Source organism: Sebastes umbrosus, chromosome 20, assembly GCF_015220745.1.
Source record: "Sebastes umbrosus isolate fSebUmb1 chromosome 20, fSebUmb1.pri, whole genome shotgun sequence".
Classification (NCBI taxonomy): domain Eukaryota; kingdom Metazoa; phylum Chordata; class Actinopteri; order Perciformes; family Sebastidae; genus Sebastes; species Sebastes umbrosus.
The window spans coordinates 22,127,976-22,143,616 of NC_051288.1; positions in this window are offsets into that span (position 1 = coordinate 22,127,976).

Genomic DNA, 15,641 nt, shown 5'->3' on the forward strand with positions numbered 1-15,641 from the left:
TCCTCTGAGTTATTTGATTTGAAAAACAAGCAGGAAAACATATGATTCACTTTTTTGCAATAGAATTACAGCCGGCCACCATCATTAGGTGGAGAGGTTTCCGTGACCTTTATAACTTTTTTTCCAATAATGAGTCGTAGATTACTTTGAAGTGTGCTTCAGCCTTTTGCCTTTTTTACTCATCATGCTTTTAATTTAATGCATTAACACCCGGGTTATTAGCCAGGTGGATCAATGTCTTTTTGTAGGCGGTGACTTCTTTTAAAACCTTTTATGCCTTTTTTCAGTCATACACAGTGTTTTTTGTTCTTGCGTTAGGGTTGGATGCTGATACCAGAATTTCATTAGTGACACCAAAAGTTAATTTTTTTTGGAGAAATATAAAGATGTTTTTCTATTAAACCTTTTTTTCCCATTTAAAGCCAGCCCAACAAACATCGGGTTTTCATCCAGGAGACCGCTTGTACGTGTGCCATGCGTTAAGTTTCCCGTTACAATCAGCTTCATTTGCGTCCTGTGTTCAATTGACAAACGTAGTAATTTTAAGACCTAAACCTGTAGTTTTGTTGCATAAACCTAAGGATTTTTTTGGTTTAATTCACAACTTTAAGCTACTGGTGGTCGGGAGGGGAGGTGGATGGGTCCAACAAACACTGGACTCTTCCAGACCCCAACTAAGTTGTTTTGTTTCATTTTTGTTTTGTTTTGTTTCAATTAAAAACGTTAATCACGTGTTGAAAACGGTTTAAAACCGTGGCCGTAATCCAAGAGAAAATACATTTCCCTTAAAATGTATTTTTTTGTTATGCCGTTTAGTTGTATGGGAACGTAATTTTGTGGGTGTTTAAGCATTTTTTATCATTTTTTAGATTTACATTTTTTTGTCCACCTGGGGCAGCAGAACATAGAGTAAACACACCACCAACATATTATCACATTATGAAGTTAATATGGTTAACATGTTAGTAAACAGTGGTTTACTAAAGGCTCTGAACACCCACACATGTGTTTTCAGTTAATCTGACTGATTAGAGGTCTTCTTAGGACTGTGTGGACGTGTTTAGACTAGTTGATTGACATCTTACTGTTTAGCTTTGTTGCACCTGTTAGGGGCGGGACATATAACACCTATCATTCTCATTGGTAGATGACGATTTGTGACCTCAGCAGAGGCCAAAATAACTGAAAACACCTGAGTGGGTGTTCAGAGGCTTCAACACAGAGCAACATCAGCATTCGTATCCAAAATTCACTCTTCTTTTTTGCTCTGTTTTTGGTCTCCACCAACTAAAATTTGTCTAAAACTGGCAGAATTTTTTAGTTAAACCTGATCAAAGAATAAGCAAACAAGTTTCCAAATCTTACCAGACATTTGATACCAGCTTTTGGTAATTGACAAACCCAGCCAGAGTTCTGGATCAAACAGTTTTTGCTTTAATCTCCGGTCAATTTCTTGCAAAGATATAAAGAAAGTTATAAGAGATAAACAGGAAGAAGCCTTCTGAAACAGACCGGCAGTGCATAATGTGATTACGGTGAATTAAAGAGTATTAAATGCCTTGCTGCAATTACTCCCTTACTGTGTGAGTGTTTGTAATAGATGAACACATCAGGCTTTATTTAAACGCAGCGAGGCGAATGGCTCTCTCATCAGAAACAAAATCAGCATGAATAAATAAGTAAACAAACTGGAGCAGCCCGGCTCTGTGATGATGAGAAGTGTCTGCTCGCTGGATATTAATCGATGGCGGCGGTTTCCATCTTCGACCCGGTGTTGTTTAACAAGAGGAGAACAGCAGCAGACGATTAGCGATTTCAGATGGATCCTGCTCGAGCTTTGTACGTCTATCTGCCGTTCTGTCTGGTTGCATTTTAAGCATTGTTCACTCTCAATTGCTCCCTGCTTCTTTCATTCACTGTCTTCTTTTTCTTTTCTTCTCTCCTTGTTTTCTCTCTTTGACCCATTTGATGACCTCCCCTGTCTGCTCTTTCTTTCTCTCTCCTGCGCTGTCCCTCTTATCGCCGTGTTGTTGTATCAGGTTAGCGGTCGATGGCATGAGGTGACAGCAGACAGGTAAAGATGAATGGAGTCCCGGCTCGGCTCCGCGGGGCCGAGGCGGTGCTTCGCGCACGGATCACTGGCGGTGCTAATTCAGGCATAAACAGACTCACAAGCACACAAAGAAAGTAATGAAGCGAGGCTGATTGGACAGTGTAGACATGCACACACACACACGGCAGTGATACCGGAGACACATGCACACATGAGAGTTGTAGGAAAAAAAGCTGGCAAGTGTGCAGTAGCTCTCCAGTGGGCCGTATGCATGTTCACCTGTCAGTGCTTTAGGGAGAACTGACCAAGTGTACATCCGTCTCAACCTCCGCCTCTTCTTTTCAATCCTATCCTTTGCTTTTCTCTCCCTTCGCTCTTTCCTTTCCTATCCCCTCCCTTTTTCTCTTTTCCTTCATCACATCCAATCCTTTCTTTTACTTTCCTCTTCCTTCTTGTCCTCCCCTCTTTTCTCTTTCCTTGCGAACATATATTCAAATCAAGCACAATTATGGCACTGAATCTTATCTTCAGTGTTGCCAGATCTCGCAAGAGAAACAAGCAACCAGGTCTATAGAAACAAGCCCAAAAGAAGCAACTCTCCCCCCCAAAAAAAGCCTAAAACAAGCGACCTTACCTACCTACCACAATATTAGAGAGAGAGGCGACCACTTGATTACTTCATGTAGTATATGTATGAATTTATTTTGGATTGAATGCATTTCATTTAATTTTTGCTTCCATTTTTAGCTTGTAACATTACATTTTTCTTGTTAACTAACTAGCTTGTATATTACACTTACAAAAACGGCAAATCGTCCCCCACTTGAGGGCGAATCCAATCTTTAAGTCCACTCTCTTTTCCCCAGTCTATGTTGTACTTTTTGCCATATTTCGCCCACTTAGTACCTGGCATTGTTAGCTGAACTCCATCAACCCCGCGAAGATTGGTCTCACAACAACAACGACACAGAGTGGCGGTGGCGGTGAGCTACTGTGTTGTGTAAGGGGTTGTGTATGGATCCTGCAACAGGACAAACTAGAACGGTATAGAGGAGAGAGACAGGAGCCCAAATAAGCAACTACACTTTAGAAACAAGCCCAAAAAAAAACGCAACCCGCGACTACCAATATTTGTAAGCGACTTTTAAGAAAAACAAGCCCAATGTCACTTATAATAAGCGGACTTGGCAACTATGCTTCCAGTATGTTCTAGCAAACTTATCAAGGAGTCAAAGGTCGTAAATGGCACAGTTAAGAACAGGAAAAAATGACTTATTTGTTTGGGCTGGGCATATTATCTATGCATGACACAATAATAATCAAATCAAATCAAAATCCTTCCCCTTCCTTTTTCCCCATATCCTTTCTCCTTTCCTTCCTTGTCTGCTCTTGCCCTCTTCTCTTTCCTCCTCTATTTTCCTTCCCCTTCTCTCCTTTTGCTCTCATCTTTTCTCCCTCCCCTCCTTTGTTTCTCCTTTCTTATATCCTTTGCCCTTTTTATTTCCTTTACTGACTCCTCTTTTCTTCTCCTCTTCCCTTTTCCCCTACTCTTTTATGTCCCTCCTTTCCTCACTCTCCTCTTTTCACTTCCTCTCATAGTCTACTCTCCTCTCTTCTCCTTATTTACATCTTCTCCTCTCCTCTCCTCTCCTCTCCTCTCCTTTCTCCTCTCCTCTCCTCTCATTACATCCAACCCAGTGAGTCTGGGTTTGATCTCTGCCTGATGGTGATCTCTCTCCCCGAGCGCTGACAGGTACGATGGGCTTCACATCCTCCCCTCGGCGCCCGATGACTCAGAGAGAGTGATCAGAAAGTGCGATGCTCTCTCCTCTGTAAATGAACGCGCTCAGATGTATGGAGAGCGGAAAGGAAACGAAGGCGGCGAGTGCAGGTGGAGACATGCCAGCCGAAGGAAAGTGGATAAGAGCGTATGCATGCGTACATGTGTGTGTTAGAGAGCGAGAGAGAAGGATTAAAGCCTAAGCAGTAGAGACAAAGAAACTAAATTACTTCAGCCGATGTCTCTTTCAGTGACTCAGAGGTGATTCTAGTTTACTACAAGTGCTGTAGTTTCGTTTTCACACATCAGTATCTGTCTTTCTTTTGTTACAGTACATAGTTTACATAAATGCAACAAGAACCTTTTGAGACTGTCCACACTATGCTGGCTGAATCTGAAAATACATCTTTTTGTCTCTGTTTTGGCATTTCTTTGCAACACGATCTCAGGCGTATAAATACCACAACATTACAAGGACATGTCATGAGAACGTATTTTAGCCTCTTCGCGTGTTATTTGTACTTTTCTTTTTGGGGTTTATGCCACGCAACAAAACTACGGTAACGGCTGCACTTAGGTTTAGGAAAAACATCATGGTTGGGCTTGAAATAAGTACGTAAACTAAGTAACATACATTTGGAAACAGCGTAACAGAAGTACGGAAAACACGTCTCAAACGTCATTAAGGGAACTTCAAAATAACGCAATAACACTTTGGGACACGAACACCGGCCTCCTGAATGGAAGTCCTATGTTTGTTGGACCCGTTGTTGGACAATATAACCGATAACACAGTACAGGTGTTGTCATTAACTTTTTTATTTTGTTTATTGTCAGACATTATGTTCTGACTGTTCACCTGGAGCTAGTTCTTATTTTCCACCACTGCTTAGATGTTTGTGGTCGCTCGTAAATCACAAATACATGTACATGTGCAAGTCCTACAGGGTCTTGCGTGGGTCACATGCCAGGTGTTTGTTTTAGTGAAACGTTTGTAAGTCTAGTGAACAGGAGACACCATCAAATTACTGATTTTCCCATAGATCAGTTGTCTGACAACAGAAACAAAAAAAAATCAATATGTAATCATGTATCATGTTTTCACATATAGAAAGCTTTTTTTCTTGGCTGGACGCAGTGTCAAGCTGACCTGACTCAGTGAGCAGGTGGATGAGTGTGTTTGTGTGACAGACAGAGAGATGTTCAAAGAGTCTGTATCACACGCCTGAAACTCACTCTGGAGAAATTGGTCTTGTCTCTAAAAGCAGGGATACTATCTTCCTGTCTCTCACACTCACACACACACACACACACACGCACACGCACACACACACACACACACACACACACACACGGGTAGAAGACACTATCAGTGTTGTCAGGTGGTTCGTGCTGACTCAGATAAGGTACACCCTCCTTATCGTCTCTTAAAGTGCAAACTTGTCTACATTCATCTGCTCGGCTCTGATCTCTCTCTATCGCGCACACACACACATGACCTTCCACAAGCTGCACTTATCACCTCTTTTGTACTGATAGTTCCCACCTCTATCAGTTTACATTATCAGCTGACTTTGTGCTGTATTGATCAATAAAAAGGGGACAAAATGTCAAGTGGTAAGGTTGCAGATTGAAACTTCTCCCGTGTGCCGAGTGTGTAGGAGAACTATAGGGTGGCCGACGCGAAAACGTGAATAACTCTCTCTAGAGCCAGATGTTGTGAGAGTAGCGTAGGTCATTTGGAGCAGAGTCAGTGTGTAGAGTAGCTGTAGATGTCCTGTATACCATTTTTTGGGCTTTGCGGCGCAGCAGGCTGTCTGTTTGTCTCCATCTCCCCCGTTTCAGTGCTCCGGACAGTGCCACTACTGCACCACTACACATAACTAATAATAATTAATGTTGTCTATGAATAATGTGGTGTGTTTGGAGGTCGAATACCATGGCAACGGTCGAAGTTTCGAAGCATTCGGGTCAGCCCTAGTGTAGAGTGTGTGTGTGTACATGGAAAGTGAGTGGTGAAGCAAGAGAGAGAGAGCGGCGGCGGCGAATGTGTTGTGGAACAAGTGAGCTATAGTGGAGCAGAAGACAGAGTTAGTTTATAGCTCTGAGAATATTAAGTGAATGTACAGTGGAAGTTGCAGTTTGTGCAGAAATAAATGCTGCAGCTCCTCAAGACCAACGGATGTTATCAGCGTCTTGTTTCCCGGCGGTTGAGTGGAGTGACGGCGTGGGGGGTTAACTCCATCACACGGTTTGGTTTGTCCGTTCTGGGCTACTGTAGAAACATGTTGGCTGAGCTCTGTGAAGAGGAGCCGCTCCATAAACGACTCATTCTAAGGTAACACAAACACAAACAATTCCTATTATCAGCTGAAAACGGGTTCAATGTGACGTTTTATCTTTACAGAGCAGTTTAACACTTTCATGGTTTACATGACAACTCAACACATTAGAGAAGCTGCAGGGTGAGAATGGACGTGGAAAGTCACAAGTACAGTTTCTGCAGCAGTGAATGTGTCCTTCCCCTCTGAATCGCCCTCGCTCCAGAGTTCGACCCCTGCGGAAAAAGAAATTATTAACTACTGGTTGTGTCGTATTTAAAGATGTTGATAGAATAACTATCCAGCTGTCTTGAGGAAGCATGTCAAATGCATTGTATAACAGAAAATCAATGTCGAACCCCGGAGGCCTGGTGAAGCAGAGCAGAGGAGTCTGTATCCTGAGCGGCTGTTTTCAGTTTCACCTACAAAACACTCGCACAAATTTCCCCTGCCACTTATCGACTGGTGCCTAAAAAATAAACAAACAAAAAAAAAACAATAAGGATGAGTGAGAGTGTGTCTCAGTGTGTGTCTGTGAGCTGACAGACGATGACGGCGGTCCTGATGAAGGTCGGTCGCTGTGTCCCTGTGCCCACTGGGTCGGAATCATCGTTCCAAATTTCTAATAGTTGCTGCTTCCTCGCTGATTTCCTCCGGGGTACGAACTGAAATGGACTTTGCTCAACTCAGGATACATCATATGGTTTTTTTTACTTCTCTTGCCGGTCTAACGGTTCTCTCTAAAGTCATAGATATGTTTTAATCACTGTTCATCATCACTTGTCCGTACACCCACAATGTTGGGTTCATGTTTTTCATTCTTTCTTTTATACCACTTTCTTTAAGCTGGTAATGGTCGACTACACAAACCTGAAACTACTGACTTTTTGGCCACTTGGGCGCACTAGAAAATAAACCTGTAAACAAGCCAGACATGTTATCACCTTTTAAGGCTACGTTCAGACTGCAGGCAATTCTAAGTTGTTTTTCTCAAATCAGATCTTTAAGACAGACGATCCGCACTGTTATTTGCAAGTGATCAGATCAGATTTGTGTGTCCAGACATCACCAACCTATCTGCATGGGTTGCTGTGGTAACGACGTGGCGTCAGTAACTATGTAGCTATGCTGGTGATGTGGCTTTCGAACGCAAAAGCACTCGCCCTCTCGCCCTGTCAAGTCGCGGGGCAACTTGGTAGGTTTTAATTATCTTTAAAGGGACTATTTGTAACTTTCAGAATTGCTTGTTAACAGCGACAGTCAACTAAGTCAACGAATGTCAGCGTCGGGCTCGTGCTTGCTCGCTCTAAATATACATGAACAAGCATCGATCAGAACAGTGAGGCGACACACGTCAGCTAAAACCACAATATCACACTATATTTCAGCTGCTTGGCAGCAATGTTAGCTGACCAGACGAAGGTCTCTCCATGAATCACTGCTGATCCTAGTGTTGGCTTTTCCTGCTTCAGCAAAAGCGGGTCGGTGCCGGAGCTGAAGCAGGAAGAGAAACGTTATCACCTCCCGACTGCGCCCGCAGGGAGACACCGGCACCTGGTCGGAGGCGATAATGTTTCTCTCTGTGGAGCCCCGTCACTTCACGAGACACAGAAAACCTCTGTTGGTCTGGAGGAGCTGCAGCATTTATTTCTGCACAAACGTCCACTGTGCATTCACTAGATATTCTCAGAGCTAAACTAACTCTTCTGCAGTGTGGAGTGAGCGCACGTTCACGTCTAGAGGTGGAGCGAGACAGCGAGAACGCGCGCTGTGTGAGTGAAGACCAGCAGGCAGCGGAGCAGAGGCTCCGGCCACACGCGAGTGCGCATATGCGAGCGCGCATGGGATCCCGACCCGGTACATTTATATGCTTAAAAAGTTCCAAACAGTCCCTTTAAGTTTTAAGTAAAAAACATAAAAAAACGTCAGTTTCACTGAACTATGGATGAGCAAAAAGACAGGAAAGAAACAAAATAAAAGTTTAACAGGGATATATCATGCTCATTTTCAGGTTCATACTTGTATTTTGGGTTTCTACTAGAACATGTTTACATGCTTTAATGTTCAAAAAACACATTATTTGTTCTCATACTGTCTGTCTGAATATACCTGTAATCACTGTTTTAGCACCTGTCTCTTTAAGATCTGATTGGCTTTTGAGAAACATATGGTGCACCTTTACAAAGGTAGTTCTCAAGCTGTGGGCGATATATTCTAATGAGCCTGTATGTGACATATAGGAAGGGGAGCCAAATCTGACTGGCTTGTTGGATCACATGTTTTCTGATCTAGACAGCCCACAATAAACTGACTGGGTTGTTTTATTTCACAGTTTGTGGGTTGGTAGACACTCCAGATACACAAATGTATGAACACAAGGACTGAAAAAGTGAGTTTTCCATGTCTCCTTTAAGGCAGGAGGAAGGCTATTTTGAGTGAAAAGACAGTCTGCAAACACACTGATATGTTAAAAAGGGTCAGCAACTTTGATAACCAGTATAGTCTCCATTAATAACATCCCAGCTAATGTATTTCTCTCTTCTCTGTTCATTCTGCGGTCCTCCTCCAGGATAGCAGAGGGCTGAACCTCATTTTAGCAGAGCTCAAAGACTCCGAGAGGGGTGAAGATCTGGCTGATAATAAGGCTGCTCTTGGCTACAGGGTCAGGAGGGTGGGACCGGTTAATTAGACGGCTATGGTTTTGGCTTCTGTAGCCTGCAGTGTGTGAGTGTATGTGTCTTGTTGGCAGATCGGAGGATGTCTGTTCACACTCTGTGATGATATGGCATATGTGTGTGTGTGTGTGGCCTGGCTCCGTGGCCGTGCCGTCGGCGGCTCATCGTGGGGTTTTTTGTTAATTTGCTGAAGTAATCGTTGCCAAAACACCCCAGGAGCTGTCACCTTGGAAGGACAAGAGGAGAGGCGACAGTGTGTGCTTTATAGTGTCGTTCACAGGACGTCAGCAGCGCGACGCCCGCTAATCACAGCTGTGGCTTTCATCTGATGACCTACACTATCTTTTCAGCCTGAAATCAAGATCTGATTTATCTTTCTTTCAGACGAGGTGGCGGCGAGCACTTGTTGTTGCTCTGGGTTTCTGGTTGCATCCTCTAAGACTGTTGATATATAGGCTGCGTACACACAACCCAGACCTGGGTGTGCCACGCCGAAATTGCTCCCTGAAAAACTCATTGAGAGACTGGTGCTCCTCAGGATAGAAGCCTCTGGTCTAATAGGAAGCGGTGACAGTTTGGAAGGGATGAAAAATAAGGCTGATCGTATGAAGCCGAGGAAAAGGTGCAGGACGTAGAACCACATCGTTCTTCAACCCTACCGCCTAGAAATTATGTTTGTATACTAATTTGTTTTCACAATTACGTTGTTGTAAGAAATATAAAGTGAGTGAAGGAAGTGCTAAATTTTTGTACCACTAAGAAGTCGTAGAAGTTCACCTACCGCCCACTCCAAATCTCACTAATTCACACGTTGTATCTTGTTTATTTAATTAACACAAAACCCAAAGTTTAAAAACGATAATTCACAGTTATATGTGGGGTTATGTGCCAGACTATTGGGGTTAGTTTTCAGCTAAATGTAATAAACACAGCATGCCTTCTGCTCCCAGAACAACAACATCAGTTATTTCAGCAAGTGTTTATGTTCAAGGGAGAGTGCTGTTCATGTTTCCGTTTCCAACTGGGAGTCATCTTTGTTTTTTTCTATTTCAGTCATACATCAGACCAGCAATACGTCATCCAGAATAGGCTCTCATGGCCACAATCAATCCTGTGTCCCTCATAGACGGTAACAGCGTAAACAGAAGAAGTTTAAACATGTCTCCAAACTTCTACTTTAAACAAACCCGTAATAGTAATAACGCTATGCTGAAGAGTTGCTGTGTAGTTGGTTGCACCAACAATAAATTCAAAAACGCTGGTTTGTTCCCCGGTGATGTCCTAAAAAAGATATGACTTTATAGCTCCAAGCTATAGACCAGACCAGCATGGCGTCATCGCCGATGCTGCGCTCCCTTTAGGGGGAAATAAACTCGCTGTCACATTAAACAGGAAAATGATAAAAATCTGTTTCACACTGAGATTTGAGGCACGAAAGATACGTGAATATTCACTGTCAGTGTGGTAAATGGCTAAAAGATGCTGGTGACAGTGACTAGCATGGCAAAAATAATTATTAGACATGTTTATAAAACAAACGTTTGTTTAAAAAGAGATGAAAGCATACGAACGTGTCAAAATTATAATCCAAACACACAACAAATTACACTGCAGTCTCTGGGATCCTCGGTTTTCCATCCCCTAAAAAGGGGCGTGGCCTTGACGAAAATACCCAAATGTACCGGTCTGATGTATGACCAAAACCGTAACCACATATTTACTGCTATAATTATGACAACAAAAGTCCCCTAAACCTTAACGGAGTCATTTTAACTTTAACCTAAAACCATCATCTTTCCCTAAACCTAACCAAATCATTTTTGCTAAAATTTTTGCGACTTAATACATAAATTAACAATGTTTCCTCATTATGTCGATAAAAAAATTTTTTTTGGGCATTAGTTTTCCTCAAAAGCATATTTGCTGTTGCATATTAGTAGTAAATGTAATTTTTAGGAGAGAGGATTGCATTCTTCAGTCTGAATTTTTTGACATAGTTTGTAGAAAAATTAAATAGTAGCCTAGTTTATTAAAAAAAATTATGTAAAAGAGAGAAATGGAACATTTATTTCTGTAATTTGTCTAAAAGAATACATCCTTGATACAATCTGTCTCATTAAGTTCCTTTACTTCTGTTTAGAAATTTCCCTGACGACCAAAAATGTCAACTTTACCCCCAGAAGTGATGATTTATATCAAAGCAGTAAAGGAATATTTTTTAAGAGCAAGAAGAAGAACTTTTCCAACACGCTCTGGACTCTTCTCTGTATTGTTCTGCTTATTTGATTCCCTCAATTCCTCGACACAGATTTGAATCGGAGGCTCGGTCTGGATCCGTGCTTCCTGAATGGCCGAGCTCATTCCCTTCCCAGAGATGGGAGCGATTGCGGGAAGTGAGCCTGAAGATTGCTGAAGTAATTAACGTTCCTGCTGGCTGGCAGATCCAATCGTCTCGTCTCGGATATAGGAGAGGAGTTTCTGCACGCACATACGTACACACTCTCTCACGCACACACACATACAGCAGATCCTGAAATGCAAAGTTTAATTGCGTACTGTAGCACAATAAAAATGTGTCCTCATATGCACAGACAGCTGTCACACTCCGACCGCTGTACTGCTTTGATGATTTAGTTAATGTGACAGTGGAAGGCAAAACAACCAGAGCGGCTGTCACGTTTCTGCATGTATGTCAGTGAAATAGTAATGATGTTGTCTGTTTGTGTATTTCCCTTTAATAAGGCTATCATTGTAAATAAATTGCACATTTTCAGCCAGGAAAATGAAGACGCGCTGGGTGTTTCTTTCCTGGTTTTCGTCATCAAACCATATTATAATCCTTTTTCTAACACATACAAATAAATCTCTCTCTGCTCACTACCTGGTTTCATATCAGCTGACCTAATATGCTGCCCTCTTTCCTCTCCTATCTTTCCCTCCACCTCCCTTCCCTTATTCTCTCTATCTCCTCTCAAAGCCACCTCATCTTCTTCCCTCCTCCTCTCTTTTTCGATCTCTCCCCCTCCGACGATTCTCAGACATCTCCTTCACCATCTCCTCCTCACAAATACCCTCTACCGTTGTCCCAAATATTTCTCTGCTTCTCTTGATTTCCCTCCCACATTTTTTCCCTCCTTCTTATCTCCTCCTCTCCCTCTCTTCATCCTCCCTCTCGCCAACGAGGGAAAGGCGGGCCAGCCTTTTGTCTCAAGGTGACTCGGAGCATCTGGAGCTGTTGCCGCGATATGTGAAGCAATTTATTCGCAGGCGGGAGGTGTGAGGAGCCCGGACTCCGGCCCTCTGGTGACTCTGGTTGTGGCCGACAACCCTGTCAAGGTTGCTGCTTGTTGTTTATATACACCTAAACAGCACCGGCGTGATTAAAACCAACTGGATGACCAGTTTTAGTGTCACTTTTTGACATTAATCTTATTCAAAAAGAGCAGATGCACAGGTCGGATAAAAGGGTGGAATATCCCTGGTGGCAAATTATGAAGTGACGTGTGTCTGTGTGTGCACGTAAGTGAATAAATGAATAATGTTTTAGCTTCGAGGGTGGTCCTTATAGACTCCTGTGGTCCCCCTGACATGAATATTAAATCCCCATGCTGGTAACGGGCGCCTAATTGTTCCTCATCTCTCTTTGATTCCCTCCTCCTTCATCTTCGTCTGAGTTTTGAGATGTGATATTTCAACTAAGTGTGGACGTATGTTCGAAAAAGATTATTTGAGTGTGTACATGTGTGTGTGTATAAGTGTGAGTCCTGCTGTTAATGTATCAGTGTGTGTGTGTGTGGGATGTCTGCAGCCTGTCCCAGGTGCTCCATTGATGTTTTCATATGCACGACTCACATCTTTCATCATTTGGCAAGACGGGCTCTTCATCAATCCTGATGCAACCACTACACAAATGTAGCCTACACACACACACACACACACACGCACACACACGCTCACACACACACTCTGTGATATGTCCAGGCATGCAGGCACTTCGTGATTGCAGTGAATCCTAATCACTGTGTTTGTTATCAAAGCACTCAAGAAAAAACACTGAAATAATATATATGGTTTACGTCGAAACCCAAATTACCGTCTTGTATTTTGCGAGCGATACTACCAGGTTTTCTTTGCACATTTTATCAAAAGTTACTACTGCATATAAATATTGTTTTACATTCAAGTCTGAAAAGAAATGTCAGTATGCTAACGTGCATACTATGACTTCGTTTAAATGCACAAAATATTCCTTTTTTTCCCCTTTTTGCTAAAAAGACAATATTGTTTCTAACTGTTTACTGTGTCAAATTCACAATATTATCATATTCAGAATATTAGCGGAATATTAGTGTGCATGTAAATGCAGTCTATGACACTAACAACATGCTGATGTTAAGCAGGTATAATGTTCACATGTTCACCATCTTGTTTTAGCATGCTAACGTTTGCTAATTAGCACCAAACACAAATTAGGGAATGTCATTACCAAAGCATTGGACAATGTGAAATTTCGACTTAGGACCACCAGTTGATCACAATTCATCCTGAGGGGGGCATGAATGAATGAAATGTCAGAGCAATTTATTCAATAGCTGTTGAGCCATTTCACTCAAAACCACTAATATCGGCCTCATGGTGGCGCTGGAGGAAAAGTCAGGGGAAATAGGTTATTAAGATTCATCTTCTGGCGACCATGCATGTCAATACCAAATTTCATGGCAATCCATCCAACAGTTCAGTCCATTATCCAAGATAAATTGTAAAACCTACACTCTAAAAAAAAATCCATAGAAAAACAGATAATGTCCTGGCAAAAAACTTACCAAGACATTTTTCCGTTAAGTTTACGGACATTTCTGTTAATCCTAAAATGGAAATTTCTTTAAATTTACAGTATATCCTTTGTACCGAGCCAAATAGCAGGCCCAACCTTTACATTCTGGAGGGAAAACAGACGCTAACGCGGCATTTATACGTTACCTATCGGTCTCTGCGGACTGCCTGAGGTTAAAACTGGGGCTAACTCTACCTGACGTCCACTGAAGTCTAAAATATAAGCATTGGTAAAACGTAAATTACAATACCTAACTTGTCTCAAAATGAGTCAGCAAAATATTCCTGGAGTATCTGTAACATTAATGGTCGACAACAGCTGAACTAAACAACAAAACAGCTTTCCAACTAAAACGTTACTGAGCTAATGCTAAGCTAAAGTCTTGAACATAAATCATTTTGGTTAGACATTAATTGTTTATTTTTTAACCACAAAAGTGTGAGAAAAGTTTCTCCAAATTAAAAATTTGAACTGAACTTTGCCGTTTGTGTGTGATGGTCTCTGCCTCTTCTAGCTTTCACGCTAGAGGAGGTTCTTGTTCCCACAATGCAATGCGTATTTAAAAATACGGGAAAAACTCTTGTGAAAAAATCGATAGAAAAAATTCCTTCATATTAACACGGTACATTGGCCCGTATTTTTATAGACTTTTCTTAGAGTGTAGATGAGGGGTTTTACTATAAACCCTTTTAGGTTTCTTACCTCTAATCTCTTAATCTATGCTGTTTGTTGTTTTGTTTTTTTATCACTTCCTTTGTGGAAATAAACTACAATTAAACTTAAACTAAACTGGATCAAAGTGATGGTTAGTATGGCTAAAAATAAGTAAGTAAGCAAGTATGGCTATAATAAATTTGCATGTGGGTTAAAAACTGGCAGTTGCACAGACATAAAACAGTTAAATGTGACTCTTGGACTTGGAGCCCCAGCTGGCCTCGTATGGTTGGTGTTTACAGTCTGATGGCTGTTGAAATGAATGACTTCCTTTACTCCCCTGGAGCAGCATGGGTACGCTCTGCTACATGATTAGTGTGTAATGGAGTGGTGAAATGTACTACAGTTCATGAATGCATCCTCTTCCATGTGCCACTTGGATTATGTTTTTATATTGAACATGCAAAATGCTTCTTTTCGCGTGTTATTTGTACGCCGCAAAAATGGTAAACTATGGTAATGGTAAAGCACCATTCTATTCTTCCGACCACTGAAAAGCGCTTTACATTACATGTCCGACACACATACGCTGATGTGCAGAGGCTGCCATACAAGGTGCCAACCTGCCCATCAGGTTCTAATCTAAATACTCTTGCACACACCGATGGCACAGCTTTCTGGAGCAATTTGGGGTTAAATATCTTGCTCAGGGACACCTCGACATGTAGACTGGAGGAGCCGGGGATCGAACCACCGACCATCCAATTGGTGGGCAACCTGCTCTAAACCTCTCTAAACCAAAACAAAACAAAAAAACACAACTATGGTAATGTCTGCAGTTAGGTTTAGGCAATAAAACCACTTAGTTAAGGTTTACGAAAAACATCATGGTTGGGCTTAAAATAAGTACGTAAACTAAGTGAAATGCGTAAGGAAACAATGTAATATAACTATGGAAAACACGTCATAAATGTCTCTAAAAAACACGTGACAAAAGTCACTAACATAACTTGCAAAACAAAACTCCTTCAGTCTCCTTGTTAAAAGTTGTGTGTTTGTTGGACCACCTCCCCTCCTGCCCAACATAAGCAGTCTTTCATGCTTTTCATTCTACATCACTAGCTCTGAGCGTAGCATATTTACGTGGATGTGTTTACATTGGACTCAGTACAGACTGAATGGTGTACAAATGGCCCGTCAAAGGCAAGAAAAGCGTTCATATTGCACGCTAAATGCCTTGCGGGAATCGTGCAGGATTGTGACACTGGAATCTGATCGAAAATAATGTGAACAGCCAAACAAAACAAAACAAAAATTGGATCTG